General features: G+C 42.9%; 1 long non-coding RNA gene across 1 annotated transcript; it reads right to left on the reverse strand.

Moving 5' to 3' along the window:
- Positions 1–1080: 1080 nt before the first annotated feature.
- Positions 1081–21604, reverse strand: LOC133076627 (uncharacterized). Its single transcript, XR_009697566.1, has 3 exons — positions 21516–21604; positions 17253–17362; positions 1081–1228 (listed from the first exon to the last, which is right to left on the reverse strand). It is a non-coding gene; the product is annotated as an uncharacterized LOC133076627 (long non-coding RNA).
- Between the last annotated feature and the right edge of the window lie 830 nt (positions 21605–22434).

Here is a 22434-nt window from a genome sequence, read left to right on the forward strand (position 1 = left end):
TGCCTGGCTTTCAGGAACCACAAATGGTCTTTGTAATTGCAAGGAATCTTGCAGGGCTTGGTAAGGGACTCTGCAAAAGAAGCATTTGCTAAATGTGATTAGTTAACTCAATGGTCTTTATTTATGCCTGAGTAAATAATATGGTTTAGCAGAGTTCACAAAATCTGAAAGAGTTTGTGCAATGACACACACATTAAAAAAAAAAAAAAAACTAGTGTGAATATACCATGACCTCTGAGGCCAGCAGAAGTCGTCCGCTGAATCCTCCACAGCTGGCCTGCCATGGGGCAAACAGCAACCTCAGACAAAGCATAACCTTGCACAAAGGGTCAGTGTGGTCCATTCCCCTCCAGCACAGCATTCATTCTCACCACTAAATCCTGCCAGCCCCTCCAGCCAGCATCACCCCAAGTGCCAAGGTTTATGGTCATTTGTGTAATTCTGTGGTCAGAGAGCTTTTCCATGAGGCTGGTGGAGTTGGGGAGAGAAGCTTTTGAGATCGTTTTGTTTTGTCGATCTATTGTCCATTTCACTTCAAAATCTGCCAGAAAATTGCTACGAAGCAACATGTTTATCATGATAAAAAGATAATGTGCTATTATGTTTTCACGATCTCATGGAAAAGCCATGTAACGTAAGTGTAATAACCATGATACCCCATCATGAGATGCCCACACGGCCAGGTAACGCAGTCTCAAACATAAACCCAAAATACCTTCCTGTCCCTGTGACAAATAACACTGACAACAAGCTAAATAACCAGGCTACTCGCTCCAAGAAAACAAGACAGGAGCCAAGTAAAATCGCTTAGTCATCAAGCCTGGTAGCTGCACATGAAGATTTGCTCGAGAGCCTCACTTCCCTGCACCCCATTCACTCCAAAGCTCACAGGGCATCTGCGCTGCCAGTACCAGCCAGCTTTCCACCTCGTGTGACCCGCTGTGAAGTCACCCAGCCTGGCCCTGGCGGCTCTCAGAGCCTCCCTAGACCCAGAGCAGAGGGGATGGGATGGCATCAATGCCCCGAACACCTGCTCCTCCCCAGCTCCTGATCCTGACTCTGGGCATGACTTGCCTTCGTGAAACTACTTCATAAGCACTGTTGTTCTCTGGCTCATGAAAGCCACCAGATTCTCTGATGAAGTGCAAAGCCTTGTTCTTCTTGGAGCACAGTTTTGGCAGCTTCTTTTCAGTCACATTCAACGTGTATCAGAATCTTTTGTTGATTTCTAAAACCAATAAATATATAAATGTAGCCCAAATGCTTTGAGGAAGGGGTCCGCGGGCCCATAGACGGGCTACACTCTGACCTGTGAGAGGAGAAAGAAGGGCAGAGAGAAAGAGAGAAAGAGAGAAGGAAAGAAGGAAAGAAGGAAAGGAAGGAAGGAAGGAAGGAAGGAAGGAAGGAAGTCAAGAAAACCCAGCCTCGGGAGCAAGGGGGACAGCAGGAGAGCAAGAGGCTGCTTTGCCGTCCATCACCCGTCCTGAGCCCTGCCGTGCAGTTGACTCTCTACTGAAACTTACTTTTCACTTTATAAAAGTACTAAGAAGAGACCTCGAGCTCATTTTTTATTGAAGTATAGTTGATTTACAATATTGTGTTAGTTTCAGGTGTACAGCAAAATGATTCAGTTCATATATATGTGTGTATGTGTGTGTGTATATATATATACTTTTTCAGATTCTTTTCCCTTATAGGCTATTACAGAATATTGAGTATAGTTCCCTGTGCTATACGGTAGGTCCTTGTTGATTATTTTATATATAGTAGTGTATATATGTTAATCTCAAACTCCTAATTTATCCCTCCCCCTTTTCCCCCTTGGTAACCGTAAGTTTATTTTCTATGTCTGTGGATCTATTTCTGTTTTGTATATAAGTTCGTTTGTATCATACAGTATTTTTTTTCAGATTCTACATATAAGTGATATCATATGACATTTTTCTTTGTCTCGCTTACTTCACTTAGTATGATCATCTCCAGGTTCATCCATGTTGCAGCAAATGGCATAATTTCATTCTTTTTATTTTGGGGGGAGGGGGTGATCTCCAATTCTCCTCAAGCAAAAGTGCTCCGTACGGAGCCCAGGAAGCTCTGAAGCAGACACATCGCAAACTCCCTCAGTGATCTTTTGGCACCTCATGGTGCAAGGGAATTGAAAATACACCCCTAGCCACACTGGAGAAAGAGGAAAAGTCACACCACGGTGTGTTCAGAAGTAAATTATCCGAAGATAAGGCAGAGCGGTGCCCTGGTTTCCACTGGATGAGATAATGTGGTCTCACCTGTTTTCCCTCCCCGTGAGTTTTCCCTAAAGCAGTATTAGTTTCCCACTGGAATGTTTCCTGTGTTCATTGGATTGCACGACAGAGCAACTGTGAAGTCCCTGCCCGCCCGGTGGCAGCTGCGCACATTCCTCGGCGGTCTGGCTGAGGCTTGAGGCTGCGGGGCCGCGTCCTGGATGCCACACGCGGGAAAGGGCGAAAGAAGAGACTTGCTGAGAAACGGCAAATCAAAGAGCAAAACAGGCCTCAAAAGGATGGCGACCCAAGCAAAATGCCGACAGCTCCTAGAAGAGCTCTAGGAACCACATTCATCTCTCAAAGGAGAAAACAAAGGTGGAGGTTCTCAGAGAATGAACTGTCGCAGCTCCACACATCTGTTCATGCTGAGTCTCTCTTGCCAGGTGTGTTTAAAGTGAGAATGAAATATAGCTGCAGTAGCTAGAAAATTAGTATCTAAGCTGATTCCCATAGTCTCCCAGTTAAATAATTCACCCTCTCTGTTAACACCATCAGGACGGATTTGGCCTGTGGCTGATGCTCATGTCACGTGGTGGTCTCACCCAATCAACCTCACTGCCCAGCAGGATCTTTAAAGAGATGTCCAGAGCCATGGGATAATTACGATTTTCTTTAAGGTTAACATTTTCTTTTCTATTCTCTGAAAAGAAAATTTTAAAGATACACATACATGTATATATGTATGCATCTATTTAATTATCTCTTCATAAAATTTTGTAAACTTTCCAAATGGCACAGAGCGGAGTAGAAAACTATACACACCTAAAGTGAATTTTCATATTATGCTATTTTTTAATTATCTGTGGTTAATGTAATTTTTATCAAGTTGCATAAAATATTTCAAATGCAAAATTAATCCAGACACGTGTGAGACGCATAACGGCCTCAGAAACATTTCTCCTTAACTGAAACATTTGCTTCTTAAAAGAGTTAATGAATACAGGAGCTAAATTTTATACAACATGGCTTTTACCATGAATTCAGATTTTTAAGAATTTAATGCAAAACCCTTAGGATTTTGATATATTAACATGTACGATATACTTATAATTAATTCAGAATTAATTCTTACTTAACAAAACATGAAGTTGGATTCTTATTCAATTACCATTTTTAGGTATCATATAAAATGAGAGTTTGAGTCAAGATTATCTCTAAGTTCTCCCTCTTTTGTAAGACTTTTAAAATTAGTTTTCTATTAGACCTACATCAGGAATTGATCTCTCTAAACCCTGTTAATAATCAGAAAATAAAAATAGCAAAAATAACTCTCCTGTGGAGAGTTATTATTACATACTAAAAATATATATTTTGTTAAGATAGCTTTCACTAAAAGCTTAGGAAGTCCTCCAAAAACAGGTATTGTCCATTTCGAGCACTGCTTTATAGCTGGGGGGCCAGCACAGAGACTGGTCATTCTATCAATGCCCACTGACCGAAGTGGCTTCTCCACCTACATTGGTCCATGGAAATTTAAAGAGACAGGTACAGTTGTTTCTTTTCTTATTGGACCCACATATTTAAGGAAATCTCTGGGAAATCATTGACTGGCTGCAGAGATAACAAAACAGATACTCCAGTGACCACATGTGACAAAGAATATAGTCTTTTCAAAACTGGTTTGGAAAAGTCACAAACAAAGCAACAGCGCAGCTTTCCTCAAGTAACAACAGGAACCCCTGGAGAGGAAGTCGAATCTGATTTTTAGTCACCACATCACAGCATTCAAAACAACCAGTTCTCAACAAAAATTACAAAGCATACAGAGAAGCAGGAAAGTATGACCCATTCACAGGGAAAATAAAGGAGAAATTAATAAAAACATCCCAAACATTGGACTTACTAGAAAAAGTCTCTAAACTGTCTTAAATATGCTCAAAGAACTGAAAGCAACCACAGACAAAGAACAGAAGGAAATCAGGCAGACAATGAGTGAGTGAGTCAGTAAAAAAAATATAAGATAAATTTTAAAAAGAGTTAGAAATTATAAAAAAGGATGAAATAAAACTTCTGGAGCTGAAAATAAAACAGCTGAAATTTAAAATTTTACTAGAGGTATTCAACAGCAGATTCAAACAGGCAAAAGAGATAATCAGTGAACTTAAAGAGAGTTCAATTGAAATTACCCAGTCTGAGAAGCAGTGAGAAAAAGCAAAAGGAAAAAAATGAACAAAGCCTTAGGGTCCTATGGCTCGCTATCAAAAATACCAACGTATGAATTATGGGAGGCCCAGAAGGAGAAGAGAGACAGAAAGGGGAAGAAAAAATATTTGAAGAAACAGTGGCCAAAACTTCCCAAATTTATCCCAGGAATGCAAGGGTGTTTCAACATAAGAAAATCCATGTAATATACCTCATTAATAGAATAATCATCTCAGTAGATACAGCAAAAGCATTTGACATTATTCATTACCCTCTCACGACAAAAACACTCAGCAAACTAGGAACAGACAAGAACTCTTCAACATGATAAAGAACGTTTAGGAAAAAACATCAGCTAAGATCATATTCAGTGGCGAAAGACTAAAATCAGTCCCTAAATTAGGAACAAGACAAGGTTGCCTACTTTCACCATGGCTATTTGTAATCGTACTGGAAGCCCTAGCCAGAGAATTTAGGCAAGGAAAAAAAGACATCAAATTGGAAAGGATGTTTAAAACTAACCCTATTTATGGATGACAAAATTTTGCATCTAGAAAATTACAAAGAATCCACAAAAAAATGACCAAAGATAATAAATGAATTCAGCAAAGTCGCAGGATACAAGATAAACACAAACAAAAATTTATATCTCTGTACACCAGGAATAAACAATCTGAAAATGAAATTAATAAAATAATTCCATTTAAAATAGCATCCAAAGAATAAAATGCTGAGGAATAAATTTAACCAAGGAGATGAAAGACGTGTCAAAACAACAATGAATCTTCAGTTGCCATTTGTCTCCACATGGCCTTCCTCAATTCAGTGTACGTGAATCTTAGTTCCTTCATGTGTGTAAGGAAAAGCATACCCGCCACGCTCTTCAGGGTTTTTAAGGAGATCGTATGGGACAGAGAATGTCAAAATGCTTACGTGGGTGAAGAACTACTTTATTACTATGTGTGTCTCTGTGTTTCTTTAAAAATTTTTTGTGTTGTTCTTTGTTTTCTTTTCTTTCAGATGGCGACTTCAGATGTCTATGAAAGAGGCGTAAAGGCACAGAAAAAAGTTGAATCAAGACTTTTTAGCTCTTTCCCTAAATGCTATTTTCCATTTATACAAAGTTATTCTTATTTTCGTCCATTTTCAAGCTCAAGTTTCATTTTAGGTGAATGAGCATCACATATAGGATAAGTATCACATATTGAAAAAGCATTATATATAGTAACAGAAACCATTGCTTCTTTGACCTGTGACATAATATTGGTTCCTCTAGTTCCAGGTTATGTTGTTACTATTGTTCAAAATCAGAGAAATTCCATGTATTTAATCCTTTAGCATATCGCTAAACACTTGACAGTTTTCTGCTTTCTAGGTCTGTCTTGACTGATATTAGTCTTCTCTGCCAACTTAGCAATATTTTCAAATGTAAACACACATTGAAAGCAAATTATTAAACTGTGGATTGTGGTGACATTAATGACCTTGGGTTATAGATTGCCCAGGCTATAGTCCTTGAACGTGTAGCTCACCAATAACTATTATACTGAATGTCACCACTATAAACAGATTGACTCCCTCATCTTTCAAGTTTAAAGATACTTTAAAGTTTAGTTTTAGTCAATGAATCATCATATGATAAGCTAGAAAAGTCTTTAAGAGATCTGCTCATCAGTAGCAAAAGTCTTGTCTCTCCTATTTTATATAACCTCCTTGGTCAGCATCTCCTGCCTGGTAGGAATTACACTCCATTTTAGTTCTCTCTTTATAATTTGTTTTTTCAAGCTGAGTCCATGTAATGAATGGTCTGTCAAAGTGTGTTCATTTTTTTAGTGTTATTTTTTCTTTTTCATGAATCAGAACACTTGCAAAGTTCTCTTTTGCTGATCTTTAAGAAAAACAGGTTTTTGGTTTAAATTATCCTTTCTGAATTTCTTTGTTGTGCATTTTTTATTTCATTAAATTCAGCTTTGATCGTTAGTCATTCTCCCTTCCTGGTTTCTTGGGTTTATTTTGTTTTTCCTTTTCTAATACCTTCAGGTGATTTTTTGATTTTATCTTTCCTTAGTTCCTTTATCTTGAGTATTTCTTCCTTAATAACAAAATGATTTGAGCTATAAGCTGTTCTGAGTTCAGCTGTGCCCACAACATTTGGTATGAGGTTTCCTCCTGGTTGCTTTCTAGGTAGTTTGTGATCTCACTTTTTTCTGTCTTTGATCCAAAGATTTTATGGGAGTGTTTCTTAGTTTTCAAGCAGTAAGATGTTTTTAACGACCTCTTAACAGACTCTGTGGTCTGAAAATCTCTACTAAGTTTTTCTCCATGGTTAACTAATGAACACCTTTTGTGTGAAAGTCATACGAAAAACATACAGCCTCTACTTGGGAGATGCGAGCTTACGTTTACAGCTACAATTTTGTTTGTTGATCGTGTTATTCAATTTCTCCAGGCTTCACTTTTTGTTTGTCTACCAGATCTGTCCATTCTTGAAAAAGATATATTCGAGTTTCCTGTTATAAACATGCTCTCATCACATATAGCATTTGCATAGTTTTGGTCTTGCATAATTAGCTGCTGTTTTTTTTTTTTTAACATCTTTATTGGAGTATAGTTGCTTTACAATGGTGTGTTAGTTTCTGCTGTACAACAAAGTGAATCAGCTATACATATACATATATCCCCATATCTCCTCCCTTTTGCATCTCCCTCCCACCGTCTCTATCCCACCCCTCTAGGTGGTCACAAAGCACTGAGCTGATCTCCCTGTGCTATGCAGCTGCTTCCCACTAGCTATCTATTTTACATTTGGTAGTGTATATATGTCCATGCCACTCTCTCACGTTATCCCAGCTTACCCTTCCCCCTCCCCGTGTCCTCAAGTCCATTCTCTACGTCTGCGTCTTTATTCCTGTCCTGCCCCTAGGTTTTTCAGAACCATCTTTTTTTTTTAGATTCCATATATATGTGTTAGCATATGGTATTTGTTCTTCTCTTTCTGACTTACTTCACTCTGTATGACAGACTCTAGGTCCATCCACCTCACTACAAATAACTCAATTTCATTTCTTTTTATGGCTGAGTAATATTCCATTGTATATATGTGACACATCTTCTTTATCCATTCGTCTATCGATGGACACTTAGGTTGCTTCCATGTCCTGGCTATTGTAAATAGAGCTGCAATGAACATTGTGGTACATGACTCTTTTTGAATTATGGTTTTCTCTGGGTATATGCCCAGTAGTGGGATTGCTGCATCATATGGTACTTCTATTTTTAGTTTTTTAAGGAACCTCCATACTGTTCTCCAAAGTGGCTGTATCAGTTTACATTCCCACCAACAGTTAGCTGCTGTTTTTGATGCTCTGAGGTCTGAGACTGGTTTCTTTTCATGATTACTCTGTCTCCCTATTTGGTCTCATGAATGCTTAACGTTAAATGCAAATTATTATTTTACTATATTATGACATTAATTATATTATACATTAACATATTGCCTTTCCTGGTTTATACTTTTTAGGGGTTTTTTGGTCAGTGTTTTATGAGTTTCATTTTGTTTAATATTGCCTCGTGCCTTGTTTTTTGGTTATTCTCTTCTGACCCTTATGTTCAAGTGTTCTGTGTTCGTTTGTTTTAAGTGTGATTATTACAAATTGTACATAAATGGGTTTGTGTTATAGTACAAAATCTAGCCCATTTGCCACCATAATGGCTAATATCGTTGATTATATACTCCATCTTCCTTCAGAATTACTAAATATTTCAAATTGTCATTTCTTCCTTTTTAAAAAAATTCTACTCGGTTTTGTTAGTCTGTCTCTAATTATTCTTCTTCCTCTAATTAATATGTAAATTCTACCACCCTTTTCTATTCCATTAACAGTTATCTCTCATAATTTCCACTGTTTTCTGAAAACAAGTTACCAAATATTTCCTCACCGAGATGGAGTGTTTTACTCTTAAAGCAGGCTGGATTTCCACCAAATGCATTTTTCCCCATTTTTCCATCTCTCTGTAATTGTGCTCTGTTTTGAGATATTCCGTCCACCTGACCTTCTGGTTCTTAAAGCTGTGTCTCCACAGTAACCACCTCATCTTTAATTTGTCAATCAACTCTCTAGTTAGGAAATCGTGTTTTCAGAAAGGTTTAGACAGTGAAGTACTCTTTTTAATTGAATATTTCAACTTAACTATCTCTTCCACCAGGTTTTAGCTTTTCCTCCAGGCTTGGGTCTGGCCGGTCTTCCTCCCTCTGTATATTGAGTGGACTTCTATTTGGGCAGGACTGTGTTGGGGCCGAGTCCAGGAGCCAAGGCCGTGTCCCTGCAGGGATGGATCCAGGGCGGTCCCTCCCTCTAGGTCACGTGCACACGCAGAGAGTCTGCCCGTCTTGCTGCCACCACCTGCCTGTCCAGATCTTCCTCGGTCTCGTGGAGGCCCAGGGCCTCTACACAGCCTCGGGGGGCTGTGGTGACACAAAGGTCCCCATATCTCTCTGAGCCATGACGATCTGCTGCTTCTAGCCCTCAGCCTGGGCTCCTTGTCAGTTTTCCAGACACTTTACCAGGTCAGGGGTGAAACACCAGCGATGACCATTCTCTCCACTGAGACCCCCAGAAACCAAGGCCTCCACTGCTTCCGATACTCACAGGCCCCAGAGCCATTAGCAGAGGTTCCGAATGAGGGGTGGGGTGCAGGGGAAGGGTCTTTGCCCCAAACTGCCGTCATTTTCTCGCTCTTCTCATTGCCTACATGCTAACCAGAATTCTGAGCATTCATTTTAAAAATCTGGTGCTTTTAAACTGCTTCCGGATTCTAATCACCTCCCTGCAACCCAGCACTTTGCACGCTGGAATCCTCTGGAGCTTTCTTAAACATTGCTTCCTGAGGCCTACGCCGAGCCAGTAGATCAGAACCTCCGGGAGCTGTGGGACCACCTGCTCATTGCTGCTCCACACGGGGTGGTCTCAGCTCCTGAATTCAATGGTAAAGCTTTCCGGGTTCTAGAACGAGGTTGTATAGCACTGTAAAGGGTCTTTTAGACTCAGAGAGCCTCGTACAAAGACACGAACAAAACATCAGCTTTGGTAGGTGGTGGGGTAGAAATAGGAATAAATACTTAGGAAGCTCCTGGGTAACATGAGAGATAGAGAGAGAAGTAAAGGATGGCAACACAGTACAGAAGGCGACCCAGGAAAGGGCTTCCCTGGCAGCGCAGTGGTTAAGAATCCGCCTGCCAATGCAGAGGACATGGGTTCAAGCCCTGGTCCGGGAAGATCCCACATGCCACAGAGCAACTAAGCCCGTGCGCCACAACTACTGAGCCTGGACTCTAGAGCCCGCGAGCCACAACTACTGAGCCCGCGTGCTGCAACTACTGAAGCCCACGTGCCTAGAGTTCGCGAGCCACAACTACTGAGCCCACGTGCCACAACTACTGAAGCCCTCATGCCTAGAGCCCATGCTCTGCAACAAGAGAAGCCACCGCAATGAGAAGCCCGCACACCGCAACGAAGGGTAGCCCCCGCTCGCTGCAACTAGAGAAAGCCCACGCACAGCAACAAAGACCTAACTCAGCCAAAAATAAATAAATAAATAAGTTTAAAAAAAAAAAGAAAAAGAAAGTGACCCAGGAGAGGTGGCTGCAGGTGAGGGGTGACCTGGGTGGCGGGTATGGCTCCACCTGGTGCAGGGACATCAGGGCAAGGAGGCGGAGGTGGCACTTCTCGATGGGCAGGACTTCTGTCTCCGCATCAATACGAAGTGTCACTGTGAGTGTCTTCATGCTGAAAGGGGGCTTTTTGTGCCCAGAGACCCTGATCTATAGTCACCAGATTTTTTTAAGCTAATATTCAAATTATTAAAATTAGCCTGCAAAAACCCAATTTTCCATAAGCTTTCAACTTACACATCTTATAAAGTATTTATAACCAGTACTTTAGAGCTTAGTCAGATTCTCTTACACATTTCAATATCGCAAGTCTAAAATCAGTAGCTTAATCACATAGTTGACATCTTTAACATAATATAATAGGTCAGATTCTCTTAATATCAGATTCTCTTAAGTATGGCATATATTTTGAACACCAAAAACATGTAGGTTATCTCAATGATAACAAACTGTCCCTACGTTCAAGATAAAAATATGAATTTCCGAAGGCAGATTTACTTATTCAATTTTTTTAATTAAAAATTTCCAGGAATCAGAAATCCGCTCACCTATCAGGGAGAGTTTTTCTATGAAGCACACGTGGACATCTTCCACAGAAAAGGTCTGAGGCACGGAACCAGGAGCCACATATTTTCCCCAAATGATTTTACCAGGACTGAAGTCCCACAGGCTGAGCCCTCTTTATAATGAAGATAGCAGATTATCTCTAGACCCTTATAAACAAACCCTTTGATTTCATTCTCCAACCCCATCTTGTCACAGCTAACTTCCTTCAACTAATCTCTTTTACTGCCAGAAGGAAGCTGTATTCTTTTTACATGTTTACCATCTGGCAAGGCCACACCTTGACTGATGTCATGATACTAAGTCATGTTAGTGACAAAAATGACAAACACGGCTTCTATTTCAGGGAGCTCAGCCCCCAGAGCGTGTGGCCCCCAGAACCCTAGCATCCTTGGGACAAAGGATGCTTAGAAGCAGGTGACGTAGAATGACAAGTCACGTGACAGGATGATGGGTCTTATTCTTCCATTCAAAGTGGTAAAGTTAGTGCCACCCAATAAACCAAATTACATGAGAAAATATATTATTGTAATAAAGAAAATTTGGAGCTCATATAAGAGAATATTTCCAAATTCCAAGGGAGGTCTGAGAGGAAAGTTAAAAAAAAAAAAAAAAGCCCTATAAAATTAGCTTTCCCACCTGCACATGACATCAAATGAATACAATACCCTCCTTGAAACAATATGAATTTTAGCAGGTTTTTACAACATTGATGAGATATTAGCATTGCCCACGTAAGGTCTCTTTTTCTAGGAGATCTAAGTGAATTGAACATTCATGTCGCAAAAAGTAATTGATGCAGCTGCAGGGGCTGCAGATTTTTTTTAAAGCAACTGAATTTCTCTTTTTTAAAAAAGAATTCATGGAAAACACTAGCTAGAAATGTTTTCAGATCCTGGATTAATTATCAGATGATACTGTATAAAGTTTCAAATTATTATTCTCATGCCACAAACAAGTACCAGAGAAATGATGATGATGATGATGTGTGTATATTTACAAAATATTTAAATAATGACCCAAGGATTGAGCATTAGCGTAACCAAATATCATTAGGAGCCAAACTCCTTCTCCTCCAACCTCATAGACAGGTAGGGTGTTAACAGTCCTGGAGGTGAAACTGGATTTTAGCAACTATGTGTGAATTTACTTTACACTACATTGAAACCCCAGCACAGGACACTGGAGTTTTCTTCTGTGGTTATGGGTTTGTGGAGTATTTTTTTCTTTTTGCTCTGTTTTATTTCTCCGATAGTCACTAAAGACTCCAGTTGACCTAACATTTCATTTGGGATAAGTCACGGGTTTAAAAATGATGAGGGTTCGTAATATTCAAAGCATCTGAACAGGAGTATCTTTAACGTGGTAAATAACAGTTACTATGATAATGATCATGTGAAAAATAGTCACATCTGCCAGACAGGGAATTCTTTGTGTACTGACCACCACCTTGGAGGCGGGGGAAGATCTTCCTTGGGAACTAGAAATAAGTATCAAGTGGGAAGAGGCAGAAAATAAACAGAACCTCCAATGATCTGAGGCCAGTAACGAGAATGTACTTGTTCAGTCCTGGAAGAGTGACTTCAGTCCGCCCTGCTTCCTGCTCTCACCCGCTAGATAAAGGTGCTGCCAGCAGAACCCGGGCTCTCCAGCTGTGTTCACTGGGCACCGTCTATCCTCTTAGCCGCCCCTGATTTCCTCACCTCACATAACCTGAAGCCGCTGAATGTCCTTTCTTATCTATTGGAAAAGAAAACACATTCGCTTAAAAAGAAAGCAGAGTTTTATGACCTAGTGAAATTACTCTTTGGGGCCATTTTACGTTGAGAAAAGGGAAACGTTATATCGGCATCTACCTGGCTGCATGAAATTCTCTCACAATGTATATATTCTAACTCTTTCCTTTTTCTGAGTAGTTACTTATAAATGTGGTCAAATTACCTCGGCTGATTCTATGTTGATCGCCACAGAACACAGACTGGAAAGTCATCATCTTCTAGGAGCATGTATTGAGGGACTCGTACCTCCCTCACATTATAATAAATCTGAGACGTTGTCTCCGTGTAGAGTCCCAGTAACCCAGGGTGAGGCCAGACGGAGGAAGACACATTAGCACTAACAGAGGCAGCCCATGTGCACAAGCCCATCTCCATTTCTGGCCAACTCCTCATTTTATGCATGTACACACAGAAACACACGTTAGTAGGAGAAAAACATTTGCCACATGAGAAATAAGAACGATGAGACCAAATCTGCTTAGTAGGGAATGTTTCCAGGACATAAAGTGAGCCCTGTGTGGTGCTCCACAGGACAAAAATGTTTGGCAGGAGGGAGGATGGTCACGGCACCAGAGACGGTCTCCATGCACCCAGCCACTGTTACCTAGCAGATATTTGCTGTTTCAAGTTCAAATTCTCTTTTCATCGTTAGCCCCCAAAAGCTCACATACACGGCAAGCGCCGTGGACAATAATGTGAGGGCGGACAGATGGACAATTGGAAACTAACGTGATGGAATGATTGCCACCCTGTGGGACTGTCCGCATCTTTTAGGACCCAGTTACTTATCAAATACGTACAAACATCAAAAATACCAGTTAGAACTGATGGCCAGTGGTCCACAAGAAAGCCGCCTGAAGACTCAGTCTTGCAAATAAAGAAACCAGGATCTGGGCGTGGACAGCTGGGTTAGAACATACCCATGAGACATTTAAACAAGCATTCCTAGAACAACATAATTTCCATAAAATTTATCCGATGCTTTATTACGCTAGTATTCTTTGAAGAGATAAGTAACTTGGAGAGCAAGGAGAATCAGTGCACTTAATTTACCTAAGCTTTCAGGAAACTTTTGATAAGCTTCTCATCCAGAAGTTTTTTGGGTTTTATTTTTTTTAATATTATCACGTACAGGTGTAACTGACATGGCTGATTGACTGAACAAACGTCTTAACTATCTATTGCTGTGTATGTGACATGTCAGCCTAAAACTCGGCCACTTAAAGACAGCAAACTTTTACTATGTGACAGTTTCTGCACATGGGGAGTCAGATGGGGCTCCGTGGGTGTGTCTGGCCCACGTTCCCTCCTGAGGCTGCAGCCAAGCTGGTGGCCAGCACGGCAGTCACCAAGAGGCTCAAGTGGGGCTGGAGGGGGCACCCCAGGCCCCTCGTGCGGTGGCTGGCAGACCCCAGCAGACCCACGTCCAAGAGGGAGCCTCTTCACAGGCTTGCCTTCGAAGTGGCAACCACTGGTCCACGTCACGTCATTCTAAAGGGGAACCCCTGAGGCTGGGGCTCAGGCTGCCCTGAACCTAATCAGAGGTGGCCTGCATCCCTGTGTCCATGGCCCATCCGCTAGTAGCCGCTCACCAGGTCCACTGCACACTGGGCAGAAAGGGGCCATGTCGCCCCGGGCACCGGGAGGTGGCGTCGCTGGGGCCGTCTCCGGGCAGTGGCCTGTACGCCCCACCTCCATTCATAACCCTTCCTCCTCTGAAACCTCGTTCCAGCTGGGAGGGGCCCTGCGATGACCGTCTGCTGGGTGAGACAGAAGCCTGGTCTCCCCTGCGTCCCGGGGGAGCTTGTGCTTTGCGGGTGGGTCCTAGCCCTCTCCCTAACTTCATCCCTTCCTTCCGCCGGGATGTGGACACGGTGGCCGAATGTGCAGCAGCCATCTGGCAACCAGGAGCAGAAAGGCCAGAGAAATTAACTCATCATTGGCCCTGATGTCACTAAGCTGCTGACCAAATGCCAGCAGCCACTGACCTCTGGGCTGCTTGTTTCATGAGAAAAGCCCCTATTCATTTAAGTCACTCTAATTCGGTTTTCTGGTACTTGAAGTAGAGAAGTGCTCCTCGTTTATATGTTACGAGTCTGTCTGACAGTAGGAAATGAGCCGTGGATACACAAAGTGAATTTGGAAAGAAGGGAACAAACTGGGATGTAAATTACATACAACCAGAAATTTTAAGTTCAGATTATTTAATGTAATAGTCATCCTTGTCTGAGAATTTTCTCCCTTTTCCTTTTCTTTCTTGGTAGGTTTGTAGGGTTATAAATATTCCTTCACTTCTAAATTAACATTCAGTCCCTCCCTCTGTCCAACAAATGGATCTGACCAAACCTCCAAATATTAATGAACAGAAAAGAAAAGAAAAGTGGCTTAGCTGTTGCGATGGACCGAAGCTGGTTACAATCTCTGTAGCTTCCCAGCAAGAGGTGGGATCCACTGCCCAGCCCCCTGACTCTGGGCTGGCCTTTTGACTTCTCACAACCAAAGGGAAGGGTGGAGGTGACACTGCACCTGTTCTGGGCCTGTGCTTTAGGAAGATCTGGCAGCTTCTGCTTTGCAACGTTAGAATTTGGCCACCAGGTAAGAAACTCGGCTGGATTTTGAAACATTGGCTCCCAGTGTTGGAGAGAAGCCTCAGAGGATGAGAGGCCGACTGAGCCCTCAGCAGGATGGGGGGTGGCGCAGAATAGAGGGACCAGCAGAGCCCCAGAGAACCCCAGAATCATGAGAAATCGTGAAACGGTATTGCTTTAAGCAATTAAGTTTTGTGTTTTGTTTTGTTTTGTTTTGTTTTACTTAGCAGTAGACAACTATGACCGTTCAGGGGTGGGGACCTGGCAGGCAGGGGCCGGGTAGGAAGGCACAAGGGAGACAGAAGGTCAAAAGAAAAGAAGCAAACCACACACAAGTCAAAATATAAGATTAAAGAGTCCAAAGAGCCCACAAAGGAGAAAAAAGTGACATATTCCAAACGTAATTCTACAAGTACAAGGCAGAACAAAAATTAAGAATTAAACATTTAAACGTGAACATTCCTAAATAAAAGCAATTATCAGGACTTCCCTGGTGGCGCAGTGGTTAAGAATCCGCCTGCCAATGCAGGGGACATGGGTTCAAGCCCTGGTCCGGGAAGATTCCACATGCCATGGAGTAACTAAGCCCGTGCGCCACAACTACTGAGCCTGCACTCTAGAGCCTGCGAGCCACAACTACTGAGCCCACTTGCCACAACTACTGAAGCCCGCTCGCCTAGAGCCCGTGCTCCGCAACAAGAGAAGCCACCGCAATGAGAAGCTCATGCACCACAACGAAGAGTAGCCCCTGCTCGCAGCAACTAGAGAAAGCCCACGTGCAGCAACAAAGACCCAGTGCAGCCAAAAATAGATAAATTTATTTTTAAAAAAACTTAAAAAAAAAAGCAATTATCAGTAATTCTGTGAACATGCCAAGGTATGTCTATCTAAACTCTAGGGTAAACCTAGTAAGGTTTTCAGGTTTAAAGCCAGGTTATGGAAACAGCCAAGAAGAAGCAAGGGGTGCGATCCCCCTTTGTACGTGGTAGATGACTCTGGTTACATCTTCCTAAATCCTACAAGAATTAAAATGATTGCCTTTTTCAGTGATTCTCAGTGAGCCCAATGCCAGCTTTCACACATGCATTCTGAATGCATATAATAAATAAATGCAACCTTGGTTCATTCAGCAATAACTTTATGAATTTAATATAAATAAAATATCTTTAAGGTAGGACATATTTCACCTTACATCATACCAAGAAACTAAAGCCTGAGAAAGTTTCATTGCAGTGTCCAATATCTTAGCCACCAGCTATGTGTGATTATTTAAATTTAAATTAATTAAAGTCTTCTACATCTGTGACTATTTGTTTTGTAAATAAGTTCATTTATATCATTTTTTAGATTCCACATATAAGCGATATATGATATCTGTCTTTCTCTGACTTACTTCACTTAATATGATAATCTCTAGGTCCATCCATGTTGCTGCAAATGGCATTATTTCATTCTTTTTATGGCTGAGAGTCACAGATGTAGAAAACAAACTTATGGCTACCAGAGGGGGGAGGGGGGAGGGATAAATTGGAAGATTGGGATTGACATATACACACTACTATATATAAAATAGATAACTAATAAGGGCCTATTGTATAGCACAGGGAACTCTACTCAATACTCTGTTATGGCCTATATGGGAAAGGAACCTAAAAAAAGAGTGGCTATATGTATATGTATAACTGATTCACTTTGCTGTACAGCAGAAACTAACACAACACTGTAAATCAACTACACTCTAATAAAAACAAACAAACAAAACCAATAACATAAAGAGATTTTTAAAAAGAAATAAAAATCAATTAATTATTTAATTAAAGTCAATAAAACAAAAATTCTGTTCTTCAGTCACAATGTACACATTTCAAGTTCTGGGTGGCTCTAATGACCAGGCCCGTGGTCCTGGAGGGCACACATAGAGAACAATGCATCCTCACAGAAAGTTCTGTGGAACAGCCCTGCCAGGAGACACTTGGCTTTCCCAACAATGCTCCGGAGATGCTGTCCTCAGTGGAACGTACCCTTCGGTATTATTATTGCTTCAGAAGTTGTTACATTGAATCATACATTAAAGAAATGTTCAGTTACGTAAGTAGAATAAATGTATGCACGTGGTTCCCAAACGTTGTTCCCCAAGATGCCAGTATAAACAGGGACATTGTGGGAGATTTAATTTTTTGAGGAAGAAACACAGGATAGTACAGACCTGTTCGGATGCTGCACAAACCCCAAGTCCGAGGGGGAGTTCACAGTTTCAGCGTGAAATCACACCACATTTCTTTCAACGTGTTGTATCTTTGCGAAGCTGGGTTTCAACTGTGGTGATAAAAAAGCAAGTACAATATGAAAATCCACACAGATATGAAATTAGAGTGGCAGAGGCCAGTGTGATTCCAAGCCTGAGAGGCTGCGTGGTGCCATTAGCAGCTAACTGAGGCTGTTTAAGAATGAAATAAAAATATTTTTCTTTCTTTCGATTTATGTGTAGTATTTTGGCAAATGGCTACTTTAAGGACATTAATAGTTAGGTTATTTGGACCTAACTACTTAGCAAACAAAACCGTTAGGCATTTCTTTGGGCCCAGGAGTGTGCCGTGAAAAAAATGAGTGAAACTCTAAGGGTGCCGTGAACCAAGAAAGTTTGGAAACCCCTGTGTCAGTGAATGAGAGTATCACGATTGCAGCTTTGCTTTTAAAAATGAGATAGAGTTATACATGGGGAAAAGGACTCTCAAAGAAACTTTTTAAAAGTCATCTAATCAACTTCCTCATACATCAGTATCTAAACAGAAACTTCTACATTGTAGGCGCTTGATAACTGTTTCTTAAATCAACGCTTCACTAGAAATCTACACTTAGCAAAGACAGCCAAACGTTCATTTTTTTTAGACAATACAATGTTTAAGTATCAAAGTACATAGGGCTTGAGCATTTGTCTTTATGCCTTCTCCGTAAAACTCGTGTCAAATGCAATTTGTTTGGATTCAATCTTTGGGGTCATGTCTCAGCCAATGATGTTGAAAGCTGCGGGTCATAGGTGTAAAGCTCTTAGGAAAACCCCTTTATACATTATTTCTGACACGCCCAAGATTTGCCAGTAATACGACAAAGCACCCTGATATTGAAGTCCTTTCTTCTAGTTCTATTGGCGTTCCAAAGTGCCCATCCAAGCTTTTCAAATGATTCTGTTCCATAAGTAAAAAGGAAATGCAAACATATTAGAGTTAGGTGAAACTAATCCGACCTTTACTGCTAAAAATCTCCCGAGTTGATTACCCAGAGTTCATTCTGATCCACGTGTCTCTCTTTACAATCGCTAGTATTACACAGATTTCCCAAACGTTGTCCATTTTCTACTGCAGCTGAGAGAAAATCAAAGAGCAAAACAGGCAGGGCAGCTGACGCGGGACAGATCTGGGTGAGTCAACAGAGCACACGATTCCTGAATCTCATGCTGCATCCTCTTCGCTTGTCCGTCTGAGGCTGTCCCAAGGAATCAAAAACACCTCCGAGGCAACAGGCCACGTCCACTGCTATTTATTTCCAAAGTTCAGCCTGTTTGCAGGACTCACTATGCCTAGAGGTTCGGCGATGTTTCCACGCATCCCCACTCCCAGGCACCCCTGTCTGGAGCTCTGCGTGGAGGCTCCCTGGGGCGCCGACTGGTGTCTTTGGTGGCTGTGGCAGAGCCCATCACGCAGTCGCCCAGCAAACCCCAGCTCCTGTCCCCCGCCTCCATCCAGCCGCTCACGAGGCGCAGAGGGCCGTGTCCTCACTTCCCCCAGGCCCGTCCTCGAGGGTCACCTTCGCAGTGCGGTTCTCTCCAGCCACCACTTACAATGGCCGTCCCGCCCACGACCCCGGGCTGCCCAGGCCCCTCTCCTGCTTCATTCCTCCTTGGTACTCGTCACCACCTCGTGTATCACGGTCTCAGCTGTGGACCATCTCACCTGACCTGCTCCTGACACACGGAGGCCTTCAGTAGACATTCGTTTGCTGAATTCACTCCTTTATCTGTTTAGTGGACATAGTTGAGCATCTCCTATGTGCCAGATACGATGCTGGATGCAGGCAGAGCACCTGCCTTCACAGACCTCACCACGCACTGCCGAGTCCCTGAATTATAAGCGCAAACGTGCGTGTCCGTGCTCTGCACATGCGTCTTCTGAAGAAACAGTCACTGTTTCTATTAGTTTCTCTAAGAGAGCTGTGACCCCAAACATAGGAACCACCGGAGAGATACCCACCCACCTGCGCAGCCTCCGTGTTTCTCTCAAGTGGACCTGGCGAGGTTCCCTCGCAAGAGGAGAAGCTCACATCCTAGGAACCCAAGTTCCCCTCAGGGCAGCACCGGCTCTCATTCTACCACACAAGCTCCTGAAAGCACGTTTCCTCTGGCTTCCTCCCAGGCTGTTCAGAAGATGACAATTATTTTAACCCCACACTGGCTAAACACAAAGATCTTGCAGTTGAACCCACTCTAGAGGTATTCTGACCTTACCCTTGGCCTGGGCATACTTTAAATATTTAACCCACGTGTTTGTAATAATCTGGTGTTTATTATACAACCATGTGTGTATCTTCTACCACTTAAGCTATCACGTTTGGTTCCCAAACCTCAGCAGAGAAGGATGGTGTCAGACCGTTTCTTATTGGCTTAATAGAGGCATTTCAATATTGTTCCTGATGATGGTGAGGCCGTATGAACCCTGACTGAGCTCTTCAGATAGACCTGTCCTGAAAAAGGGGGCAGAAAATTGAGGAGACGACCCAGATAATCGAGGCTGACAATTCCAGATGATTACTGGTACCGATTTGCAGTCCAAACACATTTCAGCACATTCAACCCTCCATCTGACTCTTCACAGGTGGACCTGGATCTGGAAACTACCCGTAGGAGAAGGTTACTATATTATCGTTGCCCTGTCCTTTGGCCCGTGGCTTTTCTTCCTGTTTGGGAGGCGTGGGTCTTCGTGGCCCCTCCCCTCTGTGGTCCCCAATCCATCTCTGCCCACCCCCTTCCCTTCCCATAAGAACCGCTCAGCTTGACACCTGCAGGTCCTGGACCCCCCAGCTGTGTGGCTCGGATTCTGATCCGATTTCTCTGAAGCCAAAAAAAAAAAAAATCTTTTGTTTCTGACAATGGAGACTCAACATTGGGTCAAACCACGTTTGACCTCGACTGGCTTTTCTAAGTTGTACATTTTTCAGCAGTGAAACCAAACTGGGTCCTCAGCTTTATTCCCGTTTCTGGCAAGGGAAGAGCCCTTACACAATTGGACATGTTTTGGTTTTTCCTCACTGAGAATTTTAACACTCTTTTGTATTATTTCTACAATAACGTGTAAACATATTTATTTTTAGCTGCTTTTTTTACATTTCAGGTCAAATTTTTTTATAGTGCACTTATTTGTCGAAATAAAGATTGTCACATAATGATGGTTTTAAAAAAAAAAAAGACATGTCTTTTGGGTGCAGAACTGAGTGAAAGTTCTATGGCTCCGAAATTCTTGTTCCAAAAAGTGTTTTTAAAATGCGTTCTTTGCCTATGTTAAAGCCCCTTACGTGGTTTATATGTACTGTTCATGTATCCTTAATTTGTGTCCACACCCAGGACATTCTTCATCTCCTTGCTTTTAAAACCCAGCAGTCCTCGACAAAATCCCTTCTACTCAGGTTCTAAGATTTCTTGAAAAAAATCAACATCTACTCAAACTTTCCCGGCATTCCTGCATGAAGCCCTTACCATTTATCACTCAAACATCTCAATCCAGAGCGGGAAGGACCTCGTGGGACACTCCAGCCCAGATCCTGAGCTGCTTGCGGCCGAGACCGGGAACCAGAAGCAGAGGGGCCTCGGCCCCAGACAAGCCTGTGCATCAGTCCGTTTACTTACATGCCCAACTGAAGCAATGATTTGAACGCTGAGTGTGTGGTGTGTCTGAGACCTCAGGACACCAAACTATCCGCCGGCCCTCACCCCGTTAGGTAAACTTCAAAAGGATACAACTCCCCTTCCTTGTGTTCACCCAGGAAGAACACTTGTCCAGTACTCCTTTATCTAGTAACCGGGGGCTCCAAGCTGGGAGCTGAGACCAGGCACAGATTCCTTTCTGCTCTGAGGACAAAGTTCAGACTCCTTCCTGTGGCCTCCAGGGCCCTGAGCGATCAGGCTCCTCCTCGAGGCGACTACCCCCAGCCTCTCCCCATCCCTCCCGTGTGTCCTCTGGGTCCTCGGGTGGGCGGTGCTCCCTCCACTCCCAGGCCCTGCCCTGTTCTTCCCGAGCCTCGCCCAGTGAACCCTCAGCGTCCCTTCACATCTCAGCCTGGAGGTCCCTTCTTTGGGGTGACCTGTCTGGACTCGCTCCTAGGCTCAGCCCCGGTTCAACACAGACCCAAAATCATTAGAGACAGTTAGCAGGAAATACACAAATTATTGACACTATTGTATTATTTTAAAGATTCTTACCCTATTTGTTATTAGCCTTAAAATTCAAGTTCTTGAAAATTGTCAGCTGCAAGTACGGATGTCACGGGGTCCTTGGATCTGCCAGCTGTGTCCTTATGACTTAGCACCATGGGCACGGGTTCAGGAGCGACCACACGTGACAGCTCGAGAGGCCCCTGGAGCACGAAAGGAAAGTGGAAGAAGGAGGCTGAGAGTCAGGGGGAGACGCTGACCCAGATGTGGGAAGGAAGCCAATGCCCCCAGAGCTAATATCGGGGTGGGGTCAGGGCTCATGGAGCTGTGGGTATGTGATCACAGAAATATTATGCTGTCTGAGTTGTCCCTCTTTGTAAATTATCAAGCTGAACTTTTTTAAAACTTTAGAACATTCTGAAAAATAGTCATACTTGTTTAGACTTTCAGGAAGTTCACCATTCAGTCCAGGAAAACAAAATTTCACCTGGTGGATCTTTACCAAGATCTGAGCCTTGAGCTGTAAACCTGGGAGAGAGGAAGAAAAGTCAGCGCCTTCTCTGCAGTTTTCCACAGTTATTTAGTGAGGGGAGAGGCGGTTCCTCTCCGTGCTTTTATCACTAAAGAGGAGTGTCAGATAACTGATTTCAGAGTTCAGCGGTTTCTCTCTGCAAGTGTTGAGATTTGCTGCCCTTGAACTGAGGGTAAAGCCCCTCCCGTCACCTGGAGCTGGGAGGGAGCCCTCGGGGGAGACAAGGGGCTCATTGTGGGCAGTGGCCTCCGTCCACACTGCAGGGAGAAGATACCCCGAGGATGAAAGAGAAACACAAGGAGAGAGACCGCCACCGACTGGAGGGGCAGCCTCCCTTGTGTGGCCCGATGCCTCTCGGGAGATTGTCTTCAAAGCCCTGTCAGGCGCATCACCCTCTGCCGGGGGACCTTCCAGCTGCCGCCTGACGGCACGGAG

Source organism: Eubalaena glacialis, chromosome 16 (genome assembly GCF_028564815.1).
Source record: "Eubalaena glacialis isolate mEubGla1 chromosome 16, mEubGla1.1.hap2.+ XY, whole genome shotgun sequence".
Classification (NCBI taxonomy): Eukaryota; Metazoa; Chordata; class Mammalia; order Artiodactyla; family Balaenidae; genus Eubalaena; species Eubalaena glacialis.